Raw genomic sequence first — 14019 nt, forward strand, 5'->3', positions numbered from 1 at the left:
CTTGAAGCGTGGTAGGACCCCTCCAGGGAAGCTGTTACCACCCTGCTCCCCTCTCTCTGGCTCGTCTGCCGGCAGCGTGGCCTTGGTGGGATGGCTTCTGGCCCTGTCCCCTTATGGGCCTGGTGATTGCTGCTTGGCTCAAGCTCTGTGTAGTCGTGGTGAGGGCATGAAGTACCCCCCCCCACCTGTAGGTTAAGCAGCTCTGGATGATCTGCTGCCTGTACTGGGGACCTAGTTCCCCTTGTGTGCTCGGATACCGGGATCTCCGTACTCAGCCACCCTTCTCTCTGGATGATTTTCAGGCCGACCCACGGTACTCCTTTCTCCCCCGCTTTCAGCTACTGCACTCCTCAGGACCTGTCTGACACGAGAGCTCCTCTGCTCCCTTCCACACACTTCAACTTCTTCCTCCAGACTCCTTCTACCTCTCTCACTTCCTCTCTGTCCGGCTTCCTAGCAACCAGCCTCTGAACACACCCCTTGCTGGGAATTGAAAGTTAACCCCTACTGGCTACCCAAGGGTCCCCTCTGGTAATGTGAGAGGCCTGGTCACTATATGTTTGTGTGTGCACCTCATCCTGGCCTTTGGAGATTACCTGGAAGCATTGCTCCCGCATGGGTGCAATACTCTGTGGTGCCTGACCAGGTCAGGGGCGCCACACTATGTATTATGTCAGCAGGTTTAGAAAGCCAAGGCAGCAGGTGGTAGCTTCAGAAATCCTTCATATTTAACAAGATCCAGTTTCAGTTCTGTGTTTGTGTGTTACTGATACCCATTGGGGGGTAAGGGGACAAAAACAAAGTTAGAAGGCGGGGTCACCGAAACTCAACTATACCAAAGTCAAGGGGTTTATAGTTGGCCCATGAGCCACTGCATAATATTTTTGTACAAATATTTATTTTCTATTCAGGTCACCTTCTTGTTTCTGGATATAATTTCTTTTCTTGAGTATATAGATAGACATAGACTCGTATATCCTATAATTAGTATAAGTAATATACACTCTTTATTTTAGGTATGTGGCCTATTTTTGGCCTGAAAGGAATTATCAAGCTTGAATAAAAAGTTGTTTTAATGTGTGTAAACTGAATAAAGAAAATATATTTGAATTAAGAAAGCATCCCCAGATTCAAGATACTAATATAGGTTCCAGATCCTGGCAGCCCCTCTTTTGCCTTTGTTTTGATACCGAAGATTCTCATTCCTGTGTTGGCACATGGCCAGAGGATTTTATTAAAGGGAATCTGTCACCAGGTTTTTGATACCACATCTGAGAGCAGTATAATGTAGGAAAGAGATGCTGGTTCCAAAAATATATCGCTCAGTTTACTGGGTGCAGCTGTTGTGACATAGAGTTTTTAGATGTAGTATGTAGCAAAGCTCAGACAGCTAACCCTGCCCACACCACAGCTCTCTGTATACACTGTCTAGAGACAGTGAGCTGCTTATCAGAGGAGGGGCATGACGGGCTAGGTCTCAGCTGTAGCTGCTGTAGTCTGAACAGTGATAAGATCCTGGAGATAAAACCTTCATTATAAGTAAACTACAGCACACAGTTTGATAAGTGACACATCACTGAATTAAGTGTTTTAACACCTATGCTATGCTGTCCTCAAATTACATAGCAAAAGCCGGTGGACAGATTTCCTTTAAGTGGGATAGTTTACTGCTTATACCAGTATTTAAGCCAGTCATCTCTTCTAAATACGAATCTATGTTGTGGAAGCAAAGGGGGCCAAGCATAACTGTAGAATTTAGCCAGTGAGCCAGCCCCTGCTTAAGCACTGCACCGGTCAAGTGCTGACTAAAGACTCTGTCCCGTATCCAACCCAAGATGGAAATGGAGCTGCCAGATCCTGACATATGTATTATATAGTCATTAGGCCATGGATTTTCAAAGTAAGAACACCAGTCTTATCACCTTTAAGGGATCTATTTAATGATCCTGTTTGTATTGTGAAATCTAGTGACATATGCATAGGATGCAGCTTTTTTCTGATTTTCATCACTGCATCAAAAAAAGCCATAACTTCTTTTTTCAGTGACATAACTTTAAGAAAGAATATGGAAAAAAGAAGAACAGATGACACTCACCGAATGAAAGCAGAAATCTTGTATTAAATTTTTAAAGTGAAACAGGCATAACAGGATAAAGGGGAGAGAGACTGACTACCCACAGACGACAGCTGTTTCGCACCGGCAACCGGCGCTTTGACAAGTCAGTGGCTTTCATTCGGTAAGTGCCCTCTGTTCTTCTTTTTTGCCATATTGCTTCTCAGCTTATCCTGTGAGGTACACCCCTTGTGGCAGATCCACACTAGCGAAAGCCAGTCTCGTGGATCGAAGATATGCACTAATTGCCGGCTGGAAGCTGTGCCCGGTTTTTCCTTATTTTCTGAATAACTTTAAGAAAGCTTGTTATTTGTCACAATCTATGAATCAATTTTTTTTAATTTTTTTTTTCCATCAATGAAGCTTTTTGATTACTTTTTTTTCCACTGGTTTTTACTGATACCATTTTGGTGTACATATGACTTAATAATAAAAACATAATTTCCCTTTTCTTAAAAAAAAAGTTAACCATGGAGACTAAATAAATCTGTGAAACAGCAGTCTAACATTTTTTATTTGCCAAAATAGTGCAGCATAGGTTATTGTTATTAAGAATAATTTACAGGGTCCTGTTTATGATAGTGTATGCGTCTTTTAGTTGACTTGTCATTTCTGGGTTGTCTGCCATGTTCATTTCTTCTTCTCCCACTAACATGAAATACCAGTCTTAACAAAATTCACCCCCTAAGTGTATTCTTTATGATATAGATTGAGACAGTCTATTCTTCTTCATGCATGTGATAGGTTTCTCCACAATGGCTAGTATAAGCAGGAGGCAAGGAGAAAGTCTGAAGCTGCATCTCATATACACTAGAGATACTGTAAACAGCATGCACAGCTAGTATAGATAATAATACTCTCCTACATGAAGAAATGATATCCTAAGCTGTATGGTGCCATATGGAAGAATATGGAGGGCTTAAGGGTGCTTTACACGCTGCGACATTGCTAGCGATTTCGTTAGCGATTTGACACGCCAGATCACAGATAAGATTTGCTGAGATCACACATAGGTCATTTTGTAGCGCTGGTAACATGTGCGATCTCGGCAAATCGTGTGTGCGATCTGGCGTGTTACATCGCTAATGAGATCGCTAGCGATGTCGCAGCTTCTAAAGCACCCTTTAGTTTGGTGTAGAGAGGGTCTGAAATGATGTCAAGGATTTTATAACTTATGTAAACATGAATTTCACAGGAATTTAGAGACAGTTTAACTTGTATAATATGCTGGTCAAGTTCCTATCAATGAAGACACTAAAACTTCTTCTTAAATGTATATGTGTGATAAGGTATAAAGTAACGCCATACATGAGCCCATGGGACTTTTGGGTTGTTGTTAATATAAGCTATAGGAATGCATAAGATGTAGTGTAGTGTATAGATGTAGCAGTGTTGGTTAAACAATGACTGCGGGGAAAGAAACAGTTGAGCTGGGGATTAGCCCACAACGCTGTCCTAGGGCCAGACTCCATCTTAGAATTCAGATTGGGAACAATTATTGGCTAGGATGCACATCTGTCAAGTCGTGTTTTGGTTGCATTTTATGGGTGACTTGTGAAAGCAGCAACGTTGAGACCAAACAAGAGTAGCATGAGAGAACGAACAGACATACGGAGGGTGGTTGTAACAAAGAACAGAGATCAGCGACTAAACCTGAAACTGGTAAAGAAGCCGAATTCCATCCTTGTGGGGTCTAGAGACAGGCACTTAGTAGCAGGCCCTGAGTAGCTTACCACTGAGAGGTAATGGGCTGGAACAGTGTTGGATGCAAAATGAGTATGCAGATCTTAAACCATCATTACTCCCTGTTGCTGGGTGGATGCAGAACCGTGGGTCAACTAGAATGACTTTCTCTTGTCATTCTGTTATGCTAAGTTGGGTGGTGGCAGTAGGACTGGGAACATCCATGAGAATAACAACTGAGGTGAACTTGGAGGAAGTGTGTCTGTTGGTGCTTTGTGTAAAAGGAATGTCCGATATGAAACGTAACTGCCACATCTTGTGCAGAATTGTCATCCAGAGACTGTTGCTTAATAACAACTACCAGCCTCCATCTTCGTTGCCTTCACGATCCGATCCTGGCCTACCCAAAACAGCACCATCATGTGACCTCCAGAAAGGTATGAGCAGCACCACACCTATCCACAAACCCAGTCAGGGCCACAACACTTTTCCTGTGAAGTGGGGCTGGGCACTTACCAGAAGGAAATCCTCATCCGTGACTACCTCCCAGTGCCCTCACATTACACAAGCATTTGACTGGTACATGAATACATCACATTTCAGATTTATTTATTTTACTTGCTTATATAGCACCATTAATTTCATAGCACTTTTATATACATCAACAACACTGTCCCCACAATCTACATTCCCTATCAGTATGTCTTTCTAGTGTGGGAGGAAACCGGAGAACCTGGAGGAAAGCTAAACAAACACAGGGAGAACATACAAACTCCTTACAGATGTTGTTCTTGGTGGGATTTGCACCCAGGATCCAGTACTGCAATGGCTACAATGCAGCAGTGCTAACCACTGAGCCATCATGCAGATTGCCATGGGAACTCATTGGCATCCTATGATTACACAGCTATTAGATTGGGATATCAGTTGTATAATACAGTCACTCTGCAAGCGCAAATGATGATGCAGGCACAGCTCTTGTGCCTGCTCCACCACTGCGGTGTAATAGTAAGAAGGTTTTCTGGAATAAGTTGCTCAATGCTCATCAAAAGAGAAAGGATAACTTATGGCTTATTGAAAGAAAAATATGTGTATATTTGGTTGTCAAGTCAATGTATGTTAATTTGTGAAAACATTATTTTATAATCAGGCCAATCCTGTTCTCATAATTTTTTCCTTGTGTTTATAGTATAAATTCAGATGTATAATTGTTTATATATATTCTTTTTTGGCCACATTAAAGGGAACCTATCACCAGATTTGTCCCCTATAAGCTGTGAGCACCACCAGTAACCCCCTATATACAGCATTCTAAAATACTATATATAAGTGCCCAGACTACTCTGTATAACATGAAAAACATATTTTATTATACTCACCAGCAGGGCGGTCCGGTTCAATGGGCGTCGCTGCTCTCGGTTTGGCGCCTTCTTTCTTCTTGCGATCGCTGTCTTGCATCCCTGCTCCATGTGAATGATGCTTCCTATGTCATCCACACAGAGGCCTCCACTGCGCTTCTGTGCACTTCTTTCTGCCCTGCTGAGGACAACACAAAGTACTGTAATGCGCAACCTCAAGGAAAGGTCAAAGATGCGCATTGCAATACTATGAGAAGAGAGAAGTGCGCATGCGCACAGGCTCAATGGAAGCTTCTGTGTGGATGACGTAGGATGTGTCATCCACATGGAGCTGGTAAGGAAGACGGCAATGGAAGGACTATATTAGGCATTGGTCCAAGACCAGCGACCCCCATCAGACCCGCCTGGGCTCTTATATACAATATTCAAGAATGCTGTATATGAGAGCTCACTGGTGGTGGCCACAGCTTAAAGGGGACAATTCTGGTGACAGGTTCCCTTTAAAATACCCAACTAAGTTCATTAAACATTTAAACCAGTCAATGATGTTTCATCATAGTGCTAAACCTCATTCTTCATAACTTAGAAATCTTGAGAAAAAGATGAAGGTAAACTATTCTTATACTCTGATCGTAGTTTCAAAAACAAGAGATTGTTTACAGATCAGCATTTATAAAACATGGTAATTGACATAAACCTAGAGGGGCTTTCTTTACTGTAAGAGCAGTGAAATAATGATCAGAGAAACCTTTCTACAGCAGGCTGTGATGGCTATATTGCAAGGGGCCTGGATATCTTATCAATTTTGTAGCAGGTTTCTGGAGATATGTCTTTGATCTAGGGATTTATTCTTCAAATTAGAAGTTAGGAAATTTTTATTATTCCTTAGAGTGAGCATAATTGATCTCTTCTGAATCAACATTGCAAAATAATATATTGAACAATACTGAACTGCCTTTGTTCAACCTCACTATGCTACTCTGCTATTGGGGTCTTTCCTACATTTTCTTACTTCGTACTTTCATTTTACTATCCACAATGGATTTGCTTCATATTACTGATGATATACTTATATAAATCATTGGATTAAATTTGATTTTTTTTATATCCAATGTTGTGTGCATTGTTTAGATAGTGTTACAGAATTTTGCTGTTATTGATTCTCATACTTTATATATGAAGGATTCATCATTTATTATTTTCTTTTGGGTTACCGTATTTCATTTTTTTTTTCATTTGTTTTCAGGCTTGTGACCTGCATCATCTGAAGATTTCCACCGGGTCCTTTTATAAAGTTCAATAAAAATGCTTTTAGATTCACAAAAAGGATGGCAAATAAGGGTCTTTGGGGAACATGGTCCTTTCAAATAAAATGAGCTAATAGATGTAGGATTTAAAGTAAAGGGGTTGTCTGGTCTACATCCACAAGTCTGCACTCACTCTATGAGTCACTCTATGTGACTACAGACTTCCGAATCCTCACGTCTCAGGTACTGTGCGCTGTGAGGATTCAGTGTCAGAGCCGGGAACAGCGGTCATGTGGTCGCGAGTATGCAATATGAATACTCCCAGCCATAATCCAACTAGATGGGCGTGGAGTTAGTAAATGCAAGTGTATAGCATGAAGCCGCGCCCCCTAGTGGAGAATTCTTGTGAGGATTCACAAGTCTACAGTTGCATAGAGTGACTGCAGACTTGTGGCTTTAGACTGGACAACTCCTATTAGTATAAGGCTAGAGGTACATGCCAACATATGTCGTGCAAGATTGAAATTGCAGAGACACTTTGCAACTTTGGATGTAATGATTTCCTATGGTGTTACTCTATGACTTGCTGCATACTGTACACCCCACGTACCTGTGTGATCCGCGCCCTATGCGAGCCTCATCAGTGTACATGTCTAATACTAGCAAACACCCCATCCATGATATGGTATGCCGAGAGTGGTTGTCTCATGGGTATTCTGTACCTGTTTTCCCCCGCCTTTATCATGGGGGAGCCAGCTGCATCCTTCTAGTGGATTTGACTCTTGTTGGCTAATAGCTTTTTCTGGTGAGTTTTTTTTTACCAAGGTGCAAACTAGCTGCAAAAATATTTTTGGCGCATGAAAGAATCTTGTAGGCTTGGCCTAAGGATAGGGCTATATGGCTACATTTGTAGCGTGGCAGTAATTCTCTGAAAAATCAAGCAACAAAAACAAGTTTGCAACATGTCTACAACTTGCTGTTGTGTGACTTACAGCTCTGATTTTGTTGTAAAATAAAAAGTTGTGAAAAGTTGCATATCCCTTACAATTTGTATTAAAGTCTATGGCAAGTTGGTTGATGCGACTTGTGACGGAAAGTCCAACTCCTCGAAAACATTTTTGAGTCTGTCGCAGGTTGCAAAACAATAAAATAAAAGATGATTAGATGCAATGTTTCAATGCGATATTGTGAGTACAGTGCCACATGACAAATGTTGCTGTGTAGCCCTAGCCTAAAGCTGAGGCTTCATGGCGACTTGCTGCTATTCTATGACTATTGTAGAGATGTAATGCTGTAAATAAAACAGAAGATGTCGGCGTGTGGATCCCTAAGTGTGGATCTTTAAGTGTGCAGAAAATGAATTAGGCCCGAATTGGGCCGGAAGGGACCGGAAGGTAACTGGATACATAGTCAAAGTAAACAATGTTTGTATGTGTTTTTACTTTCACCCCTAAAATACTTCACTTTCTATCTTCCCCTCTAATCCCTACACCCAGTAATGAGCTATTCATCTCTCCCTGCATCCTCCCCACCTATCTCACCTTCTCATCAGATCTGTTCCTCCACTTTACACCCAGTGTCTCCAGACACACACGGCCACCTCATGGCCTCTCCTGCTCCCACCTACTAAAGGCCATGTCACACTAAGCAACATCGCTAGCAACATCGCTGCTAACGAACAACTTTGGTGATGTAACAGCGATGTTGCTAGTGATGTCGCTGTGTGTGACATCCAGCAACAACCTGGCCCCTGATGTGAGGTCGTTGGTTGTTGCTGAATGTCCTGGGCCATTTTTTAGTTTGTTGCTCCCCCGCTGTGAAGCACACATCGCTGTGTGTGACAGTGACAGAGCAACAACTAAATGTGCAGTGAGCAGTAGCCGGCTTCTGTGGACGCTGGTAACCACGGTAAACATCGGGTAACCAAGAAGCCCTTACCTTGGTTACCCGATATTTACCTTCATTACCAGCGTCCCCGCTCTCATGCTGCCAGTGCCAGCTCCCTGCTCTCTGCACACGTAGCCACAGTACACATCGCGTTAATTACCCGATATGTAGTCTGGCTGTGTGCAGGGAGCCAGCACTGACAGCATGAGAGCGGGGACGCTGGTAACGAAGGTAAATATCGGGTAACCAAGGTAAGGGCTTCTTGGTTACCCGATGTTTACCGTGGTTACCAGCCTCCGCAGAAGCCGGCTCCTGCTGCCTGCACACGTAGCAGAGTACACATCGGGTAATTAACCCGATGTGTACTGTGGCTAGGTGTGCAAGGAGCCAGCGCTAAGCGGTGTGCGCTGGCAACCAAGGTAAATATCGGGTTTGTTACCCGATATTTACCTTAGTTACCAAGCGCAGCATCGCTTCCACGCGGCGCTGCTGGCTGGGGGCTGGTCACTGGTTGCTGGTGAGCTCACCAGCAACTTGTGTAGCGACGCTCCAGCAATCCCTGCCAGGTCAGGTTGCTGGTGGGATCGCTGGAGTGTCGCTACTGTGACATCTCACCAGCGACCTCCTAGCAACTTACCAGCGATCCCTATCAGGTTGGATCGTTGTTGGTATCGCTGGTAAGTTGTTTAGTGTGACTGGGCCTTAACACTCTCTCTGCTTCTCCTCACTGCTGGGGATATCTCCCCAAATCCCGGCCCACCTCACAACATCCCCATAATCACATCTAACTGTCATCCACACTCTAACACTAATTTCCGCAACCTCTCTAACCTTATACCCATTCACCCAGCCCCGGCTCCCCCAGTCCCACTAACAGGAGCTCTATAGAACGCTCGCTCTGTGTGCAATAAACTTTCCTACATTCATGATCTTTTCATCACTAATAAACTTTCCTTCCTTGGCATCACTGAAACCTGGCTCACCCCCTTTGACACTGCCTCTCCTGCTGCACTTTCTTATGGTGGTCTCCAACTCTCTCAAACACACCCGCCCCAGTAACAAGCATGGTGGAGGAGTTGGTTTGCTCCTGTCCAACCAATGCTCCTTTACCCCAATTCCACTACCACCCTCGGTTACTCTCCCCTCTTTTGAGGTGCACTTCGTACGCATTCCATCCTCCAACTGGCTGTCATTTACCGCCCTACAGGGCCTGCCACTGCCTTCTTTGACCATTTCACCACCTGGCTACTACATTTCCTTTCCACAGACATCCCCACCATCATCATGGGTGACTTTAACATCCCCATTGACACTTCTCACTCATCTGTCGCTAAACGTCTAACACTCGCTTCCTCCTTCGGCCTCACTCAATGGTCCTCTGCAGCTACTCACACAGATGGCCACACGCTGGACCTCATTTTCACTCGCCTCTGTTCCCTATCTAACCTCTCTAACTCACCCCTACCCCTGTCTGACCACAACCTACTCACACTCTCTTCTCTTTCTTCTCCAAGTACCCAACCCCCCCTCCACAAACCTTCACACCCCCGCAGAAATCTCAATCACCTTGACTTACACTCACTTTCTCAGTCTCTTTTCCCTCTTGCAGACATTGCTTCTTCAAACAATGCAGATGCTGCTGCCACTTTATACAACACCACTATCTCTGCAGCCCTCGAATCAGCTGCCCCCCTCACACACACCAATACCCGCACAATCAACAGGCAACCCTGGCACACGAGTCAGACTAAAGAATTGAGACAGGCTTCCAGAATTGCTGAGCGCAGATGGAAGAGGTCTCATTCCACTGAGCACTTCGTTACATACAAACAAGCTCTCACCACTTTCAAGTCTGCACTCACCGCTGCAAAACAAACCTACTTCTCATCCCTCATATCATCTCTATCCCACAACCCTAAACAGCTATTCAACACTTTCAATTCTCTCCTCCGTCCTCCAGCACCACCTCCCTCTCCTCTCATCTCAGCTGAAGACTTTGCCTCTTTCTTCAAGCAGAAGATTGACAACATCAGAGCAAGCTTTGGTCCACAATCCCCACAGCCACTCCTCACAACTACTCAGCCTTCTTCCTCAAAATCCAGCTTCTCCACCATGACAGAAGAACATCTTTCCACTCTACTCTCAAGATCACATCTAGCCACCTGTGCACTTGACCCGCTCCCATCGCATCTCATCCCCAACATCACCGCAGTCCTCATCCCAGCCCTAACCCATCTCTTCAACCTATCACTAAGAACTGGTGTATTCCCTTCATGCTTTAAACATGCCTCAATCACACCCATCCTCAAAAAGCCCTCCCTTGACCTATCCTCTGTGTCAAACTATCGCCCCATATCACTTCTCACCTATGCCTCAAAACTACTGGAACAGCATGTGCATCTTGAACTGTCCTCATACCTCTCTTCCTGCTCTCTCTTTGATCGGTTACAATCTGGCTTCCGACCCCATCATTCCACTGAAACTGCCCTGACCAAAGTCACTAACGACCTACTACCCGCAAAAGCCAAGCAACACTACTCTGTCCTCCTCCTCCTGGACCTGTCCTCGGCCTTTGACACAGTAGACCACTCCCTTCTATTACAAATTCTCTCATCTCTGGGCATCACAGACTTGGCGCTATCTTGGATCTCCTCATACTTATCCAACCAAACTTTCAACGTCTCCCACTCGCACACCACTTTCTCATCTCGCCCCCTATCTGTTGGGGTCCCCCAAGGTTCAGTTCTTGGACCCCTGCTGTTCTCCATTTACACCTTCGGCCTGGGACAGCTCATAGAGTCCCATGGCTTTCAGTATCATCTCTATGCTGATGATACGCAGATCTACCTCTCTGGACCTGACATCACCTCCCTACTAACCAGAATCCCACAATGTCTGTCTGCTATTTCATCCTTTTTCTCTGCTCGATTCCTAAAACTGAACATGGACAAAACAGAATTCATTGTCTTTCCTCCTCCTCACTCAACTCCCCCACTTGACATATCCATGGCTGCTCACTTTCCCCAGTGCCACGCGCTCGCTGCCTAGGAGTAATCCTAGACTCTGATCTCTCTTTCAAGCCACACATCCAAGCCCTTTTCACCTCCTGCCGCCTCCAACTCAAAAATATTTCCCGGATCTGTACATTCCTTTCCCAAGAAGCTGCAAAAACCCTAATACATGCCCTTATTATCTCCTGCCTGGATTATTGCAACCTCCTGCTCTGTGGCCTCCCTTCTAACAGTCTCGCACCCCTACAATCTATTTTAAACTATGCTGCCCGGCTAATCCACCTGTCCCCCCGCTACTCCCCGACCGTTCCTCTCTGCCAATCCCTTCTCTGGCTTCCCATTGCCCAACGACTCCAGTTCAAAACACTAACCATGACATACAAAGCCATCCACAACCTGTCTCCTCCCTACATCTGTGAACTAGTCTCCCAGTACTTACCTACACGTAACCTCCGATCCTCACAAGATCTCCTTCTCTACTCCCCTCTCATCTCCTCTTCCCACCATCGCATCCAAGATTTCGCCCGTGCCTCCCCCATACTTTGGAATACTCTGCCACAACACATCAGACTCTCGCCTACCTTGCCAAGCTTCAAAAGGAACCTGAAGAACCACCTCTTCCGACAAGCCTACAACCTGCCGTAACCCTCAGTATGATAGAGCGCCGCACAATCAGCTCTACCCTAACCTACTGTATCCTCACCTATCCCTTGTAGACTGTGAGCCCTCGTGGGCAGGGACCTCAATCCTCCTGTACCTGTCTGTATCTTGTATTGTTTATGATTATTGTACTTGTCCCTATTATGTACACCCCTTTCACATGTAAAGCGCCATTTAATTGATGGCGCTGTAATAATAAATAATAATAATAAAAGATGCATGTCATGTGCCACTTGCATTAAAGTCTTTGGCAAATGTGTCTGAGGGCAACTTGTGGCTAGCGACAGAAAATCAACACAAATAGAAACATATGCTGGACTAATCACAACACAAAACTATAGGAAAGAATAACATCCAATTTTGTAACATGTCACTGCAATTTGTGTAGCCCTACTTCCCATGATGAGCTTTTAGTGAGTTTTTGATGTTGCAGATTGAGTTACTTGCATCTTTTTCATTGTGTTTTTTTGAGTGCCGTTTATTTACATGCGTTTTTATCATGTTTTTTTACACTGTTTCTGCCTGTGGATTTTTAGCATCTAATGCAAGTCTACTGGGAAATTCTGCACCTAAAACTCTGCCCATCCACAAGAGAACCTGATATGTTGTGGATTTGAAACATGCCAATGATCAGTTTACGCTGAGTAATAAAGAAGCAAAGTGGGCAGGAGATTTCTATAAATCCCATCCACTTTTCTGGAATATGTTGGGTTTTGACACAGCAAAAATACACAGCGTTAACAACTCACCAAAAACACATCATGTGTAGAGATGAGCGAACTTGAGGTTCAAGGTTCAAAGTTCAGGTTCGGAAACCGACTACCAAAAAAACAAAAGTTTGGGTTTGAAGTTTGAGAGAGCTTTGAGTGCAAACCACTCAGCGAGAAGCGCGTTACTTGGGTATGATTGATGCTCACCCTGTGTGAGCCGCGTGCAGTGTTTGAACGGCTCACACTGGGGGTAAAATCAGCGTCATCTGATGTAGTGTGCACACCCACAAAAAAAAAAAAATTGAATAACCCAGCCCACTCTCCCCTAAAAGTGATCTGTTTATGGCTGGCTGTGTGTGGGCGGAGACATGAACTGCCCAATTACTGACTTCCATTGAGGTTCGGATCAAGTCAGTGTCACAAATCGAACATTATCTAAGGTCTGAATGTGCCCTCCGAACTGAACTTCCAAAGGTTTGCTCATCTCTAATCATGTGAAGCCAGACTAAAGCCTGCTTTACACTTTGCAATTTCGCATACGATATCGTATGCGATTTGCAACGCCCCCATCGTATATGTGGCACATTCAATTTGTTGAACGTGCCGCACAAACGATTAACCCCCGTCACACATACTTACCCGTCCATACGACCTCGACGTGGGCGGCGAATGTCCACTTCCTGGAGTGGGAGGGACGTTCGGCGTCACATCGACGTCACGCGGCAGCCGGCCAATAGAAGCGCAGGGGCAGAAATGAGCGGGACGTAAACATCCCGCCCACCTCCTTCCTTCCGCATTGTCGGCGGGAGCCGCGGACGGAGGTAAGCTGTTGTTTAATGTTCCCGGGGTGTCACACACTGCGATGTGTGCTGCCTCAGGAACAATGCACACCCGTACATTCAATCTTTGAGGAATGAACGACGTGCATGCGATGAACGGATTTTCGTTCAATTGCAATTGCACGGAGGTTTTACACGCTACAATCATACTTACGATGCCGGATGTGCGTCACTTACGACGTGACCCCGCCGACACATCGTAAGATTTATTGTAGCATGTAAAGCGCCCTTAAGACACTGATTTTTTTTGCAGAGCAAAAATATGTAGCATCAAAAACTTATTGTGGGACCTTAACTTAAGTCTTCCAAAGAAAAACCTGGACTTCATCAAGGTAGTCTTCTGAATGCTTGGTATTTGACATCACAAATTTTTATGAAGGAATTCTCTGCTATATAATGTTGTTATTGCCAATCTTCAGATATCTTCCACTTCTGTTTCTTCACATGAACAAAGTCATTGTATTGTAGCCATGGAAATCAGATCAGATTAACATATCTTGTCACATTAACC

General features: G+C 44.5%; 1 protein-coding gene across 2 annotated transcripts in view; it reads right to left on the reverse strand.

Moving 5' to 3' along the window:
- TRPM3 (transient receptor potential cation channel subfamily M member 3) overlaps positions 1–14019 on the reverse strand; it is a 714819-nt gene that overhangs the window by 286619 nt on the left and 414181 nt on the right. The gene's annotated exons all lie outside the window — the stretch shown is intronic.

This window comes from Anomaloglossus baeobatrachus, chromosome 1, assembly GCF_048569485.1.
Source record: "Anomaloglossus baeobatrachus isolate aAnoBae1 chromosome 1, aAnoBae1.hap1, whole genome shotgun sequence".
NCBI lineage: Eukaryota > Metazoa > Chordata > Amphibia > Anura > Aromobatidae > Anomaloglossus > Anomaloglossus baeobatrachus.